The sequence below is a fragment of the Triticum dicoccoides genome, chromosome 2B (genome assembly GCF_002162155.2).
Source record: "Triticum dicoccoides isolate Atlit2015 ecotype Zavitan chromosome 2B, WEW_v2.0, whole genome shotgun sequence".
Taxonomy (NCBI): Eukaryota; Viridiplantae; Streptophyta; class Magnoliopsida; order Poales; family Poaceae; genus Triticum; species Triticum dicoccoides.
Window position 1 is genome coordinate 419,848,098 of NC_041383.1, and position 17,283 is coordinate 419,865,380.

Sequence of the window (17,283 nt, forward strand, 5' to 3'; positions counted from 1 at the left end):
AAAACGGGAACTCTTTCGAGTACCCGTGGCCTCCTTCTTGGCCTTCTTCTCCGGCACCACATGGGGTGCCGGAACCAGCAGCCCCGCCAGATGGGCATCCACTAGGTCTTCTGGCAAAGGGGTCGGACAGTTAGTCTGCTCTGCCTTCTTCAGACAGTCCTGTCAAAGGAAAGCGAGTTTAGATCCCGCATAGAGTCAAACTATGGAAAACAAGTGTCCCGTTAAGGGTAAGATCATTTACCTCGTCAGCCTGACGCTGCGAGCGGAATCCGCGATCTTCGGTAGCGGATGCGGGGGCCTCGGCGCCCTTGAAAAGCACCTTCCAGGCATCTTCGTACTTAGTGTCGAAGAGCCCGCTCAAGGTTCGGTGCTGAGCCAGATCGTACTCCCACAGTTTAAAGGCCTGTTGTTGGCACGGGAGGATCCTGCGGATGAGCATGACCTGGACTACGTTGACAAGCTTGAGCTTCTTGTCCACCAGCTTCTGGATACAGGCTTGGAGTCCGGTCAGCTCCTCCGAATTGCCCCAAGTCAGGCCACTCTCCTTCCAAGAGGTGAGCCGTGTGGGGATGCCAGATCTGAATTCGGGGGCCGCTGCCCATTTAGGGTCACGCTGCTCGGTGATGTAGAACCATCCCGATTGCCACCCCTTGATGGTTTCCATGAAGGCGCCCTCGAGCCAAGTAACGTTGGGTATCTTGCCCACCATGGCGCCTCCGCATTCCGCTTGGTTCCCCTTCACAACCTTCGGCTTGACATTGAAGATCTTGAGCCACAAGCCGAAGTGGGGCTGGATGCAGAGGAAAGCCTCGCACACGGCGATAAACGCCGAAATGTTGAGGATGAAATTCGGGGCCAGATCATGGAAATCCAGGCCGTAGTAGAACATGAGCCCCCGGACAAAGGGGTGAAGTGGGAAGCCCAGTCCGCGGAGGAAACGGGGAAGGAATACCACCCTCTCATGGGGCCTGGGGGTGGGGATGAGCTGCCCCTTGTTGGGGAGTCGGTGCGCGATGTCGCTGGACAGGTATTCGGCGCCGCGCAACCTCTCGATGTGCCCCTCCGTAACGGAGGAGGCCATCCATTTGCCTCCCGCTCCAGACAAGGCTGGACGAGGTCGAGGCGAGATGTGCGGACTTGGGCGCTGGAGCTCGAGTGCGCGGAGATGGATAAGCAAAGGAGGAAGAAGGCGCAGGTAAAAAGGTGGATCCTTATCCCCTTATATATGGGCAGACGAAACTATGCGTCCCCACCGGCCTGGTAAAACTCGCTTTTCTCCCAAGCGCCGCAATCAATGGTGCGGTTGGGTTACCCACGTCCGTATTGATGTGAATCCCGGAATAAGGGGAGCACAATCTCTGCTTCGACAAGACGTGCCAAGGAAACCGCTTCGCTAAGTGCGCTGAGGCGGTATAATAAAAACGATTCAAGTAAAGGCTTGGTTGTGGTGTGACGTCATGCCACGAAATACGTCAGCAGATTGAACTTGTGTAAATATTATTCTCTCTACGGTGGAATGTGGAATTTATTTTGCAGGGCCGGACACTATCCTAGTGTTCACAATCTTCTACAAATTATTCGGAGAAGGAACCCGCCTTGCAATGCCGAAGACAATATGCGCGCCGGACTCGTCATCATTGAAGCCTGGTTCAGGGGCTACTGAGGGAGTCCTGGACTAGGGGGTATCCGGATAGCCGAACTATCATCATCGGCCGGACTCTAAGACTATGAAGATACAAGATTGAAGACTTCGTCCCGTGTCCGGATGGGACTTTCCTTGGCGTGGAAGGCAAGCTTGGCGATACGGATATGTAGATCTCATACCATTGTAACCGACTCTGTGTAACCCTAGCCCTCTCCGATGTCTATATAAACCGGATGGTTTTAGTCCGTAGGACAACAACAATAACAACAATCATACCATAGGCTAGCTTTTAGGGTTTAGCCTCCTTGATCTCGTGGTAGATCTACTCTTGTAATACCCACATCATCAATATCAATCAAGCAGGACGTAGGGTTTTACCTCCATCAAGAGGGCCCGAACCTGGGTAAAACACCGTGTCCCTTGTCTCCTATTACCATCCGCCTAGACGCGCAGTTCGGGACCCCCTACCCGAGATCCGCCGGTTTTGACACCGACACCCGCCGTTTGGGCAATTATTTGTATTGGCTTGCAAGGTGAATTCTTTGATGGGAGAGAACCAAACCGTGAAGCGAATGCGGAAGAATTGAAGATGCTGCAATACAACGCTCAAGCTTGCGATATCATCTTCAACGGGTTGTGCCCCGAAGAATTCAACAAAATCAGCCGTCTTGAGAATGCAAAGGAAATTTGGGACACTTTGATTGATATGCATGAAGGTACCTAATCCGTCAAGGAATCCAAGTTGGATGTGCTCCAAAGTCAGCTTGACAAGTTCAAAATGAAGGATGTGCTCCAAAGTCAGCTTGCACTTATCACAAATGAGATTGCCGGCTTAGGGAGTAAAGAGATGACCGACAAATTCATCATCAAGAAGATCCTAAGAGGATTGGATGGAAAGTATGATACCGTGTGCACATTGATCTAAATGATGCCAAATTACAAAGATCTCAAGCCAACGAGAGTCATTGGAAGAATTGTTGCTCATGAGATGTCACTCAAGGATAAGGAGGAACTTCATAACAAGTCAAGTGGTGCTTACAAAGCCTCAAGTGAAGCCCCCACATCATCAAGTGAGAAACAAACCTTCAATGAAGAATTGAGCTTAATGGTGAAGAACTTCAACAAATTCTACAAGAGTAGAAGCAAAGAAAGAAGCTCCAAGTCAAGGTCTTACAATGACAAAAGATCTTCTAGTCGAGAGCGCAATTGCTACAACTGTGGGAGACCCGGACACTATTCCAATGAGTGTACGACACCCTACAAAAGAAGAGAAGATTCTCCAAAAAGAAGAAGCAAAAGAGAAGAATCACCACCAAGAGAGAGGAGGAGTAGAGATGATCTTTATGAACGAAGACCCTCACGGAGAAGCAAGGATTCGTAAAGGAAGGACAAGTCATCAAGGAGCTACACAAAACAAAGACATCAAGCTCATGTTGGTGAATGGGTATTCGGCTCCGACTCCGACAATCACTCTGAGAGAAGCTATCACTCCGACTCCGAATATACTCAAGATGAAGGTGTTGCCGGTCTAGCACTTGTGTCAACCAACTCCTACGACATATTTGATTCACCAAATGAAGGAATTGGAAGATGCTTCATGGCCAAAGGTCCAAAGGTAACACATCCCGAGTATGTTGATTTTAATAGTGATGAAGATGACTTGCTTGTGGATGATGATTTACTTGTTGACAACTCTAGTGATGAATACTATGATGAAACGTCAATTAATCATGCTAATCAAGATAAAACGAATGACAATGATAAGGAGAATATTGATCTTCTAACTAAAGAACTAAACACTCTTAAGTTGGCTCATGAAACTATCTTCGAAGATCATCGAGAACTTTTAAGGGCTCATGAAAACTTACGCTTTGAAAAGCTCAATCTTGAGCAAGAGCATGAGTTCTTAAAAGCAATCAATGATGATCTCCGCAAGAAAAGTTCTTCCTACATTGCCAAGCGTTTACTCTTATCTACTTACATTCCTCAAGTCAAGTCTAGTAACAAGTACAAGAAAGATACTTCCTCTAGTAGTAACAATAATCATGTTAAATCCAATGTTGTTGCTTCTAGTAGTTCTCTTGATTCCACTAATGATTCTCTTAGCCAAGTTACACTTGAGCAAGAAAATAGCTTATTGAAGGGAATTATAGAGAAAGGTGTTTACAAGAGCCTTGCCGGGAGTAAGCAATTCGAGGAAATTGTACGCAAGGAAGGAAGGCACCGGAAGAATCAAGGTGTTGGTTTTGAATGAAAGTTCAATGCCAATGGAGTTGAGTGGGAAGAAGATCAATACCCCAAGACGAAGTTTGTTCCTCAACAAGAGAAGTATGATCCTACTTCCTTCAAGGGAACACAAGCTCAAGATGATCTTCCACCACAAGACCACACAAAGGCAAGGACAAGCTTCAAGAAGAGATTGATGCATTTGAAGAAGCACCTAAAGCCTCGTTCAAGTGGGTTCCCAAGACTACGTCAAGTTCTACTTCATCAAGTACAACTACAACTACAAGGATTCCCATCAAGATGATGTGGATCCTGAAGAAGAAGAACTAGAGAGTTCTTGAGGGTGACTCCGCCAACATTCTTCACTCATATCATTATGGCAAGAACAAGTGCAATCAACTTCCACATCTTGCACTAGTTCACGGATTCACAAACCCTCATGTTGGTAAGGCAAGGGACAAGGTAACCTAATGATTTCATGGACATCATCTTGTGTGTGCATCACTCTATGTCTATGGATATCCTTGTTTGCTCCTTGTGGGACTAACCCATGTAGGTAAGTTGAAAGTGCAACTCACTCCAAAGGATTGCTCCAAATGATCTACATCAACATTGAGCATCCACATCTTCAACACCTACATGAAGTCATCATCGACAAAACCCAAGGTTAGTTCATCCCTCTAAGGGGGGATCTCACATCTAGGGGGAGCTTAACTCTAAGAATTGAGTCAAAGCAACTCTAATGGTGTGAACATATCAATGCATTATGTAGAAGTGGTAACCCCACTTGAGCTTAAACGATGAGTATGACCTATGATCAAATGTTCTCATTTGACTCCTAAGTCAATATACTCATATATAGATGACCTAGTCATCGCCAATGGTTTGATAGATGCTAGAATTGGTTGTGCATGCTTTGCCACATATTTCATTTGCCACTTTATTGTGTGAGCATGTTGGTGCATATTTTACTCATTCAAGGACATCCACTTGTTGTTTTGATTGTTTGGGTTCTTTTCTTTTTGCCAAGTGGATGGACAAGAATGCCTAAGAACCTTCTTTAGCTATCTATGCTTTTCTCGTCTCAAACTCTATTCATGCTACATCACAAAATTTGATCAAGTCAGATTCGAACCACTCTGTGTGAGGAGCACTCGGAGTCCCCGATTCGTCATAGACTTAAACTTCCAAAACCTCTTTGTGACTCTCGGTCTGACCGATTCCTCCATTTCGGCCCTACCGAGATCATTAAGTTGATCTGAGTTTTCAATCTCGGTGCAACCGATTTGAACTTTTCGGTCACACCGATTTGCTGTAACTGTACACAGTTACGCATCTCGGTGCCACCGAGTTGTTCCACTCGATCACACCAACAGGGTCAGGCTATATATAGTCACGGGCAAAATTTTGGAAATTTCTCTGAAACCCCTTCGCCCGCGCAATAGCTCGCTCTGCCATCGAAGGTCTCCGGATCGTCTCCTCGTCGCCAGCAGCCTCCTGTCGCTGGTCTCCGCCGCCGTCAACGGATTTCGCCCCCGCCGTTGCGGCAGTAGCGAGTCCACCACCAAGTTAGGGTATGGACTCAATCTTTGTGCTATCCACGTCTGATTCCTAGCACATTGTATTCTTATTGAATCTTGCCACGATTGAAACAATCTTTCCAGCCAAAGTAGTCTGTAGAGTAGATGAGATTCAAAATTTTAGGGTTAGGTTTCCGCCGAAACCATCTCAGACCCACAGAGTTGAAAAACTCGGTCTCACCAATTTGGCTTATGCCATTGCACTAGTGACTCTCGGTCTGGCCGAGAATTACTAATCGGTGCGACCGATTTTAGGATTCTGTGAAACCCTAGCAGTCTCGGTGCCACCAAACTGTGACTCGGTCCAACCGAGATCATCAGTTTAGGTTCCAAAACTGCTTCGGTATCACCGAGTTTGAAAATCGGTTGATCCGAAATGCTTTCTGTGGAAAACTAAAACTGAATTTTTGAATCATTCTTTTGCAAAAATCTCTGCATTTTGTGATGCTCATCCATTCTATCTCATCTATAACTCTTCACAGGGTCAGCAGTCAGCTTTTTGCAGCATGTCAGACCAGAGTGACAGCCAGAACAGGTCTGAAGAGCAGATTGACATGGGCAAGGGCACTAGTCCCTCAAACTCTACAGATGAAGGGAGCAAAAGCACTCCTAGCAACCTGCCCAAGGCTGCTACCAGGCAAAGGAGGAAGAGAACTTCAGACTCAGAGGATGAGGACTATAAAGCTGAAGAAGATGAGGCTACTTCCAAGAAAGTGGTGCTCAAGAAGGAATATGGCTCTGCACATAGCACAAAGCCTGGTCTGAAAAAGAAAGTTCCTGCCAAGAGGACACCAATGCCCAAGGCCAGAAAGTCCACTCAAGTGCCAGCACAGACAGAACCCAAAGAGGCACCTGAGAAGAAAGTCACTTCTTCCAAACCCAAGAAAGTTCCGACTGGTGATACTATGAAGTTCACAATTGAATCAGAGGATGAAGGTGCTCAGGACAAGAAGAAGAAGAGAGCAAGAACCACAACTGCCCAGGTTCTTGGAAAGCCCTCTATGAGAAGAGATTCTGAAGAAGAGGAAGAGGTTGCTGCACCAGCACCTAAGGCACCTAAGCTTATGGGTGATGCTATAAGATCAGGGGCTACAACATCTAAGCCTAAGGAAGCACCCAAAGCTACCTCTAAGGCCAAGCAAGTACCAAAGAGGAATACTAGGAGTATTCCAGCTGCTGAGAAGAACAAGGCCCCAGTGCCAAATGTTGCTGAAGAAGAAGATGAAGAAGGTCAAGTCCTAAGAAAGCTCAAGCCCAAGATACCAGACCACAATGATGCCCATCCTGTGGCTGAGGACATGAGGATCAGGAAGGATTCAGGGCTGAGGCTGTGGAGGTTGGAAGATCCATATGCTTCAAGGAGAAGGACTGCTGTTGACTACAGGTTCCATACAAAGGAACAACAGGACTTCTATGAGACAATTCTGTTGGATAAGAAGCCCATAGTGTGTGACATGAGGTGGGTCGACTGGACCTACATCAAGGACAATGAAGAGCACTATCCTGGAGTGCAAGATAGCTTTGTTGCTTGTGGAGTTACTGATTTTGTTGGACAAAAGTTCACCCACTGGAATGATGAACTTATCATGTAATTCTACTCCACAGCACACTTTTACCCAGATGGAAGAATTGTTTGGATGTCTGAAGGTACAAGGTACCAGTCAACTGTTGAAGAATGGGAAGGTCTGATAAATGCCCCAAAGGAAAATGAGGATGACCTGGATATCTATGCAAAGAAGAAGATGGATCACAATTCCATGGCTCACATGTACAAGGAAATCCCAGACAAGGTAGTTGAGACACACAAGTTTGGATCAGTCCATTTTCTGCTGTCAGGGTTGCCCGCAATCAATTGGATTCTAAGGCACACTCTGTTGCCTAAGTCTGGTGACCATAACATGATCAGAGGGCATGCCATCAACATGTTGCATGTGTTTGATGTGCCACAAAAGTTCAAAGTCATGAGCCTTATGATTGAAACAATTAAGAGGACTGCAGCAGATCAGAAGAGGAGCTGTGGATATGCACCTCAAATTCAGGAATTGATCAACTCAAAGACGGGCACTGGAAAATATCAGTTGGATAAGGAACACTTTCCACTTTATCCAGACTTTGAGGACAATGAGGTTGTTATGAATGAAATTGATCCATCATCAGTTCAAGCTCAAGAGAAGAAGGAGAAGGCAAAGAAGGAGAAGGCCGCCAGGATGCCAACTCAATAGGAGGCATCTGAATATTTCTTGAAGACCAAGCAGGAGCAGCTTCGTTACTTGATAGCATCAACACTGAGGATTGAGAAGGGACTGGCCACCCTCACTCAGAATTAGGAGAGCTTGGAGAGAATCATGGAACTCAAATTCCATGACCTTGATGTCAAAGTAACTGAGATTCAGTCAGTTGTGGAGCAGTTGCAGGATGATATGCAGGAGAGGCACGGCAAGACTACCATGAATGTGTTTGCCAGAGTGCCTAGAGCCCAGAGGTCAGTTGCAGTGCCTGTGACAGACACTAGAGCAACAACATCTACACCAGCTACAGCCCCTTCAGCTCCAGTGCAACCAGCTCCAGCATCCAGTCCAGCACCCTCTACTTCAACTGAAGCCTTCGTCCTTGGAGTTATCCGGACACCACCACCTGAAGCTCAAGCCTGAGAGTCGATCTAGCACTATGCATTTTCTATGAACTTTTTGGTAACTTGTTGCCAAAGGGGGAGAAAAATGTATAGATCATAGGCTTCGAGAGAGAGAGAGTTGCTTTTGTTCTCTCTTGCTTTATTTGGTGGTTAAACTTGTTTGCTTTTGATCGTTTGAGATACTATGCTTGTGAGACATTGATGATCATGTGTTTGATCATAAGCTACACTTATGCATGTTTGATGATATTATCTTATCTATCCTATGTGATCATTCACTTTGCTTGGTGATGAGTGCATGTATTCAATGTTTATTATTTTGAGTGCTCCACCAAGATGTATGTGACATGGAAGAGTAACCCATGAGCCTAATTCATTGTGCATTTGTAGTCCAAAGCAAATCTTAAACTATGCACAAATTTAGGGGGAGCTCTTGCTTATCACATACTTCTCAAAGCGACAATGTTGTTAAATCTTATTATCATTTGTCGAAGCTTTGATCTATATGTTGTCATCGATTACCAAAAAGGGGGAGATTGAAAGTGCAACTATCCCTAGGTGGTTTTGGTAATTCATAACAACATATAGCTCATTGAGCTAATGTTATTCCAAGACTATTATTTCAGGAAAGCTCAATGAATGGCATGGCATGGATGATGAAAGTGGATCCCTCAAAATACTAAGGACAAAGGATTGGCTCAAGCTCAAAAGCTCAAGACTCTTCATTTTATATTTTAGTGATCCAAGATCACATTGAGTCTATAGGAAAAGCCAATACTATCAAGGAGGGATGAGGTGTTGCTTAATGAGCCTCTTGCTTCATGTGCTTAGTGATATGCTCCAAAACCCTCAGCTACTTTCCCACATCCACAAATGACCTAAACCCAAAGCCAAAATCGGTCACACTGATTCTTTCTATCCGGCGCCACCGATTCCAAAAGTCATAGCCACTGCCACAAACCCTAAGCAAATCGGTCTTACCGATAGGGATCTCGGTCTCACCGAGATGGGGTTGTAATCTCTTTGTTTCCCTTCGTAAAGTTTCGGTCTAACCTAAGTGAGCGAACGGTCCCACCGAGATTGCAATGTAAACTCTTTGTTTCCTTTTTGTAACATTTCGGTCTCACTGAAAAGAGCAAATCGGTCCCACCGAGTTTACCTGACCAACTCTCTGGAAAGCTTATTACCAAATCGGTCTCACCGAGTTTGTGTAATCGGTCTTACCGAGATTACGTTATGCCCTAACCGTAACCGAATCGGTCTCACCAAGATGCATGTCAGTCCCACCAAAAATCCTAACGGTCACTAGGTTTGCTAAATCGGTCCAACCGAGTCTGTTGAATCGGTCCCACCGAGTTTGGTGAATTGTGTGTAACGGTTAGATTTTGTGTGGAGGCTATATATACCCCTCCACCTCCTCTTCATTCATGGAGAGAGCCATCAGAACAAACCTACACTTCCAACTTACCATTTCTGAGAGAGAACCACCTATTCATGTGTTGAGGCCAAGATATTCCATTCCTACCATATGAATCTTGATCTCTAGCCTTCCCCAAGTTGCTTTCCACTCAAATCTTCTTTCCACCAGATCCAAAACCTATGAGAGAGAGTTGAGTGTTGGGGAGACTATCATTTGAAGCACAAGAGCAAGGAGTTCATCATCAACACACCATTTGTTACTTCTTGGAGAGTGGTGTCTCCTAGATTGGCTAGGTGTCACTTGGGAGCCTCCGACAAGATTGTGGAGTTGAACCAAGGAGTTTGTAAGGGCAAGGAGATCGCCTACTTCGTGAACATCTACCGCTAGTGAGGCAAGTCCTTCGTGGGCGACGACCATGGTGGGATAGACAAGGTTGCTTCTTCGTGGACCCTTCGTGGGTGGAGCCCTCCGTGGACTCGCGCAACCGTTACCCTTCGTGGGTTGAAGTCTCCATCAACGTGGATGTACGATAGCACCACCTATCGGAACCACGCCAAAAACATCTGTGTCTCCAATTGCGTTTGAATCCTCCAAACCCTTCCCTTTACTTTCTTGCAAGTTGCATGCTTTACTTTCTGCTGCCTATATACTCTTTGCATGCTTGCTTGAATAGTGTGATGATTTCTTGACTTGTCCTAAAGTAGCTAAAATCTGCCAAACTCTAAAATTGGGAAAAGGTTAAGTTTTTATTGGTCAAGTAGTCTAATCACCCCCCCCCCTCTAGACATACTTCAAGGTCCTACACCCTTGTGTCGAATCAATAAATTTGGGTTGAATACTCTACCCTCAAAAACTGTTGCGATCCCCTATACTTGTGGGTTATCAAGACCTTTTTCTGGCGCCGTTGCCGGGGAGCATAGCTCTATTCTTTGAGTCACTTGGGATTTATATTTGCTGGACACTATGAAGAACTTGAAAGATGATCGAACTACTATTTTGCCCTCAACTACGAGGGGAGGTAAGGGATTGCCATCTAGCCTTGCACTAGATTCTCCTTCTATTATGAGTAAGTTTGCAACACCTAAACCTACTACTCCTATTGATTCTGATATGTCGCATGTTATTGATGATGCCACTTCTGCTATGCATGATACTTATGATGAAACTACTTCTATGATTGATACTACTGTGCCACTTGGTGAATTTCTTGATGAGCAAATTGCAAGGTCTAGAGAAAGAGAAATTATTGAACCTGAACACGATGATGTTAGTGGTGATGAACCTATGCCTGCTATTCCTGAGGGTTATCTTTTTGATGCTGAATCTTCTGCAGCTATTCTTGCTTGCCAGGATAAACGTGAACTTAAGAGGTTGCTAGTTAAATGGAGTAAAGAATCTTTTAGAGACAGAATGAAACCCGACCCTGCTTTTGCTACTTCACCTATTTGTGTTCCTGGTCAGGACTATTATGATTTTTCTGTTGATCCAGATATAATTACTTTTGTTGAATCTAATCCTTTTTATGGCTATGAATCTGAAACTGTTGTGGCACATCTTACTAAGTTAAATGATATAGCTGCCCTGTTTACAAATAATGAGAGATTGCGCTACCTCTATTTACTCAAAATATTTATGTTCTCATTAAAAGGTGATGCTAAGATATGGTATAATTCTCTTGATCCTGGTTGTGTGCAAAGTCCCCAGGATATGATTTATTACTTCTCTGCTAAATATTTCCCTGCTCATAAGAAACAAGTTGCTTTGAGGGAAATATACAATTTTGTGCAAATTGAAGAAGAGAGTCTCCCACAAGCTTGGGGGAGGCTTCTCAAGTTACTTAATGCTTTGCCTGATCATCCTCTTAAGAAACCTGAAATATTTGATTTCTTTTATAATGGACTAACTGATGCTTCCAGAGATTACATGGATAGTTGTGCTGGTTCTCTTTTCAGGGAAAGAACACCGGATGACGCTGAAATTCTATTGAATAATATGTTGGCTAATGAAAATAATTGGGCACCTCCCGAGCTACCTCCTGAGCCAGTTCCTGAGCCAATTACTGAGCCTATTCCTAAACCAACTCCGAAGAAGAGAGGTGTTCTATTTCTCAGTCCCGAAGATATGCAAGAGGCAAAGAAATCTATGAAAGAAAAAGGTATTAAAGCTGAAGATGTTAAGAATTTACCTCCAATTGAAGAAATACATGGTCTTAATTTACCGCCTGTTGAAGAAGTATATGATCTCAATTACTTATTTACTGAAGAACCTCCCGATATCCCGACACAGGTAGTAAAGGTAAATTCTCTCCATAGATATGATAAAGCTGAAGTCCCTCCTACTAAAATTGCTAGTCAGTGCTTGGATGAGTTTGATGACTTTATGTTTAAGCAAGATGACTTTAATGCTTATTTTGGTAGACAATTAAAACAGAATACCTTTATGATTAAACGCTTGGGTGATTATATGGCTGATATTAGAGGTGAACTTAAACTTGTTAGCAAACATGCATCTATGGTTACCACTCAAGTAGAACAAGTACTTAAAGCTTAGAAAGAAGTGCTTGATGAAATGAATAGTAAGAAAATGATTATGCTGTTAGAGTGGTACTAGAACTGGTAGAATGACTCAGGAACCTTTGTATCCTGAAGGCCACCCTAAGAGAATCGAGCAAGATTCTCAGAGAAACAATATTGATGTACCTAGTTCTTCTAAAAGGAAGAAAAAGAAAAATGATAGGACTTTGCAAACTTCTAGTGAACCTATTGCTGAACCACCTGAGAATCCAAATGACATCTCTGTTTCTGATGCTGAAACACAATCAGGTGATGAACATGAACCTAGTGATAATGTTAATGATAATGTTCATGTTGATGCTCAACCTAGTAATGATAATGATGTAGAAGTTGAACCTGTTGTTGATCTTGATAACCCACAATCAAGGAATCAACGTTATGATAAAAGAGACTTCGTTGCTAGGAAACATGGTAAAGAAAGGGAACCATGGGTTCAGAAACCCATGCCTTTTCCTCTGAAACCATCCAAGAAAAAGGGTGATGGGGATTTTGAGCACTTTGCTGAAATGATTAGACCCATCTTTTTGCGTATGCGATCAACTGATGTGCTCAAAACAAATCCTTATGCTAAGTATATGAAGGATATTATTACTAATAAAAGAAAGATACCTGAAGCTGAAATTTCCATCATGCTTGCTAATTATACTTTTAAGGGTGGAATACCAAAGAAACGTGGAGATCCAGGAGTACCTACTATACCATGCTCCATTAAAAGAAATTATGTTAAAACTGCTTTATGTGATCTTGGAGCCGGTGTCAGTGTTATGCCTCTCTCTTTATATCGTAGACTTGACTTGAATAAGTTGACACCTACTGAAATATCTTTGCAAATGGCTGATAAATCAATTGCTATACCTGTCGGTATTTGTGAGGATGTGCCTGTTGTAGTTGCGAATGTTACTATTTAACAGACTTTGTTATTCTTGATATTCCCGAGGACGATAGTATGTCTATTATTCTTGGAAGACCTTTCCTTAATACTGCAGGGGCTGTTATTGATTGCAACAAAGGCAATGTCACTTTTCATGTTAATGGCAATGAGCACACGGTACATTTTCCGAGAAAACAACCTCAAGTTTATATTTGGCGGTTTTGAATTTCCTCTCCCTACTGTCAAGAAAAAGTATGATATTCTTATTGTTGGGGATTTTCATATCCCCGTTGAGGTAACTTAGTGTCATTCGAAATTTCTCCGGTTCCGGGATTATTCGGAATGAGTTTGTTAACAAGACTTGATCAACCTTGTTAGTGGGTTCATTTTGATGATCACGAGATGGATGAAACTAGAAGCACAAGCTTCTGTACCCTCTTTACAGTTTTTGTTATTTAGTAGAAATAAAGTAAAATAATAGTTTTCTGTCTGTTTCCTGACTTATCCGTGCAATATAAAAATATCCCAAAAATAAAAGTCCTCAGAATGCCATGCCAATTTAATATGATTTTTTCGGGAATATTTGAGAATTTACTGTGCAAAAATTACCACGGGGGGAGCTGCCACCTGGCCACGAGGGTGGAGGGCGCGCCCTACCCCCCTGGGCGCGCCCCCCTGCCTCATGGGCCCATGGTGGCCCTCCTCCACTTATTCCTGCACCCATCTTCTTCCTCTGCCTCACACAAACACCAAAAACCAACTCAAGCACGAGTTCCAGCCCCCGTTGCTGTGATTTTCGATCTCCTTGCTCAAAGCACCTCTCACAAAACTGCTTGGGGAGATTGTTCCTTGGTATGTGACTCCTCCATTGGTCCAATTAGTTTTTGTTCTAGTGCTTTATTCATTGCAAATTTGAGCTGCATAGGTGACCATGTTCTTGAGCTTGCATGTCAAATTTATATGGTTCCAAGTAGTTTCAATGCTTGATATAGGCTCTAGGCACTTGTGGGAGTTGTTACTATCAATCTTATTGAAGTTGGTTCACTTTTATTTGAAGTTACTAAAAATTTCAGAAATTTTTCAGAGGAAACAATATGCTTAGGAGGATATTCCAAGGTGGTCCTTCAAGGAAGCAAGGTCCCAGGCTTGCAATACGTGACGCTGACGAGGAACCACCAAGAGACGCTCCTGTGAGGCCTTGTGAATGGCCAACGAAAATTTTTATGAATCAAGTGGGAATCAAAGAAGAATTTAGCACATATTTGAGTAACGCCAGTCTTGAGGACTTTGAAGCTGACAAATGCCCCCAGTATTATGATCTCACAAGTTCATTTGTGAGGAGGTTTGAATTTTCATCTTCTCGTAATTCTCCTTCAGTCATGTTTGACCTTTATGATAAATCTTATACCATGGACTTAGAGGATTTTACTTCTGCTTGCAAACTTCCATCTTGGGGTAATGTCAGGGATCCCCCTAAATCCGAATATAGAGACTTTCTTGCTAGAATAATTGTAGGGGAATCTAGAGATATAACGCAAGCTACTATAGGGAGCATTCACTTTCCTGCTATACATTATTTTGCTCTCTTCATAGGTAGATGCATAAATGCTAAGGATGAAGCATGTCACATGTGTGTCCCTGATCTCAGTATTCTCAGGAGTGCTGTGTTAGGAGACCAATCTTATCATTTGGGAGCCATTGTAGCTCGCAGGTTGCATCAGAATAGACATAGCGGAGATTTCTTTCGAGGAATTTATGCAACCCGCTTAGCTAATTTTCTTGAGGTAGACATTCGTGAGGGTGACATGGAGTTACCCCCTTCTTATTTAGATTTTGATTCTATGGTTTCCCACCAGTTTGTTGAGAGGACTGAACCACCTCTCCAGTATCGATTAATCTTTGACAGATGTCGTGTAGTCCATGTGCTCTTCCTGCTCCTGCTTTCTTTGATTACCAGAGAGGAGGTAGATGAGTACAAAAGGAGAGTGGAGGCTGCTCGACTCCACGCTACAGCTCAGGCGGCGATAGCCGCTGCATCACTGTACGACCCCAGCTTCACCTACGGACACCCCCCGGGCCATCCCTGGCATTAGACCAACTTAGGCCAAAAGCCTAAGCTTGGGGGAGTACGTATTTCCCACCGACATTACATTCATGTTCACACACACTCATTGCTAGATGTCGATGCTCATACTCTTTCATTGTATTATCCATGCTAGTTTAAATTTCTTATTCTTGCTTTCTTCTTGTGTGTTTGTTAAACTTTAAGAAAAACCAAAAAATTAGTTAGTCTACTTTCCATGCTTGTAGTAGAGTTAAAAAGAAAACCCAAAAATATTTCTCGTTCTTCTTTTACTTGTTGGGAGCTTTCCTGTGTAAATAGTTTTTATTTTCTTTTCCTTTCTTTGGGGGTCGAGAAGACCATATTGAAAATGCTTAGTGGCTCTTATATGCATGATTGTTTATTTAACTTAGAGCCCATATTACTTGTCTTCTCTCTTGAGTTGAATGCTTGCAGATTCCAGCTTAGTCCAATGGACGTACACTCTTATTATTATACACATCCTTCGGTCGTGCAAGTGAAAGGCAATAATGATGATATATGATGGACTTATTGAGAAGAGAAAAGCTGGTATGAACTCGACCTCTCTTGTTTTTGTAAATATGATGATTCATCGTTCCTGATTCAGCTATTATGAAGTAAACATATTTGCAATGACATTTAGAGATTATAGTTGCTTGTGCCATGCTTAATTAGCTATGAGTTATAATGGTTTACCTTGCGTGCCAACATGCTATTAGAATGATTATGATGTGGTATGATGGGGTGGTATCCTCCTTTAAATGCATTGAGTGACTCGACTTGGCACATGTTCAGGCATGTAGTTGAATCCAATCAACATAGCCTTCATGATATTTATGTTCATGGTGGATTATATCCTACTCATGCTTGTACTTGGTGTGAATTAGTTTTAATGCATGTTTACGACTGTTGTCGCTCTCTCAGTTGGTCGCTTCCAGTCTTTTGCTAGCCTTCACCTGTACTAAGCGGGAATACTGCTTGTGCATCCAAACTCCTTGAACCCCAAAGTTATTCCATATGAGTCCACTATACCTTCCTATATGTGGTATTTACCTGCCGTTCCAAGTAAATTTGTATGTGCCAAACTCTAAACCTTCAAATAAACATTCTGTTTTGCATGCTCGAATAGCTCATATGTCAACTAGAGATGCCCTTATCTTCCGTGTTAGGCGGGTTATTCTCAAGAGGAGTGGACTCCGCTCCTCATTCACGAGAAAATGGCTGGTAACTGGGATGCCCAGTCCCATGCTTTATGCAAACTAAATCAAAATAACTACAAACAAAACTCCCCTTGGGACCCGTTGAATGTTGGAGGCACTCGTTGTTTCGAGCAAGCCATGGATTGATGCTTGTGGAGGAAGGGGAGTATAAACTTTACCATTCTGTTTGGGAACCGCCTATAATCTGTTTAGCATGGAAGATATCGTCGTCTTTTAGTTGTTATGTTGACAATGAAAGTATGCCGCTCAAAATATAATTTATCTCTATTTCGAAACCGAGCTCTGGCACCACTACAAATCCCTGCTTCCCTCTGCGAAGGGCCTATATATTTACTTTTATGTTGAGTCATCACCCTTCTTATTAAAAAGCACCCGCTGGAGAGCACACTGTCGTTTGCATTCATTATTATTGGTTTATATTGGGTATGACTTGACTGGATCTCTTTTACCATGAATTACAATGTTTAGTCAGTCCTTGATCTTTAAAGGTGCTCTGCATTTATGTTTTGCGGTCTCAGAAAGGGCTAGCGAGATACCATTTTGTTATATCATGTTATGATTATTTTGAGAAAGTGTTGTCACCCGAGTTTTATTATTATAGCTCGCTAGCTGATTATGCTATTGATATGAGTAATTGTGAGACCTACGTGTTATTGTGAGTATGGTTAGTTCATAATATTTGCTGAAACTTGAATGCTGGCTTTTCATGCTTACAACAACAAGAGAAAACAGAGTTTGTAAAAGTTTTTCTTTTTTCTCTTTCAGTTCGTCAACTGAATTGCTTGAGGACAAGCAAGGGTTTAAGCCTGGGGAGTTGATATGTCTCCATCGTATCTACTTTTCCAAACACTTTTGCCCTTGTTTTGGACTCTAACTTGTATGATTTGAATGGAACTAACCCGGACTGACGCTGTTTTCAGCAGAACTGCCATGGTGTTATTTTTTGTGCAGAAAATAAAAATTCTCGGAATGTCCTGAAACTCCACGGAACACCTTAGAAAAAAAAAGAAAAATCCTCGCAAAAGATGAAGAC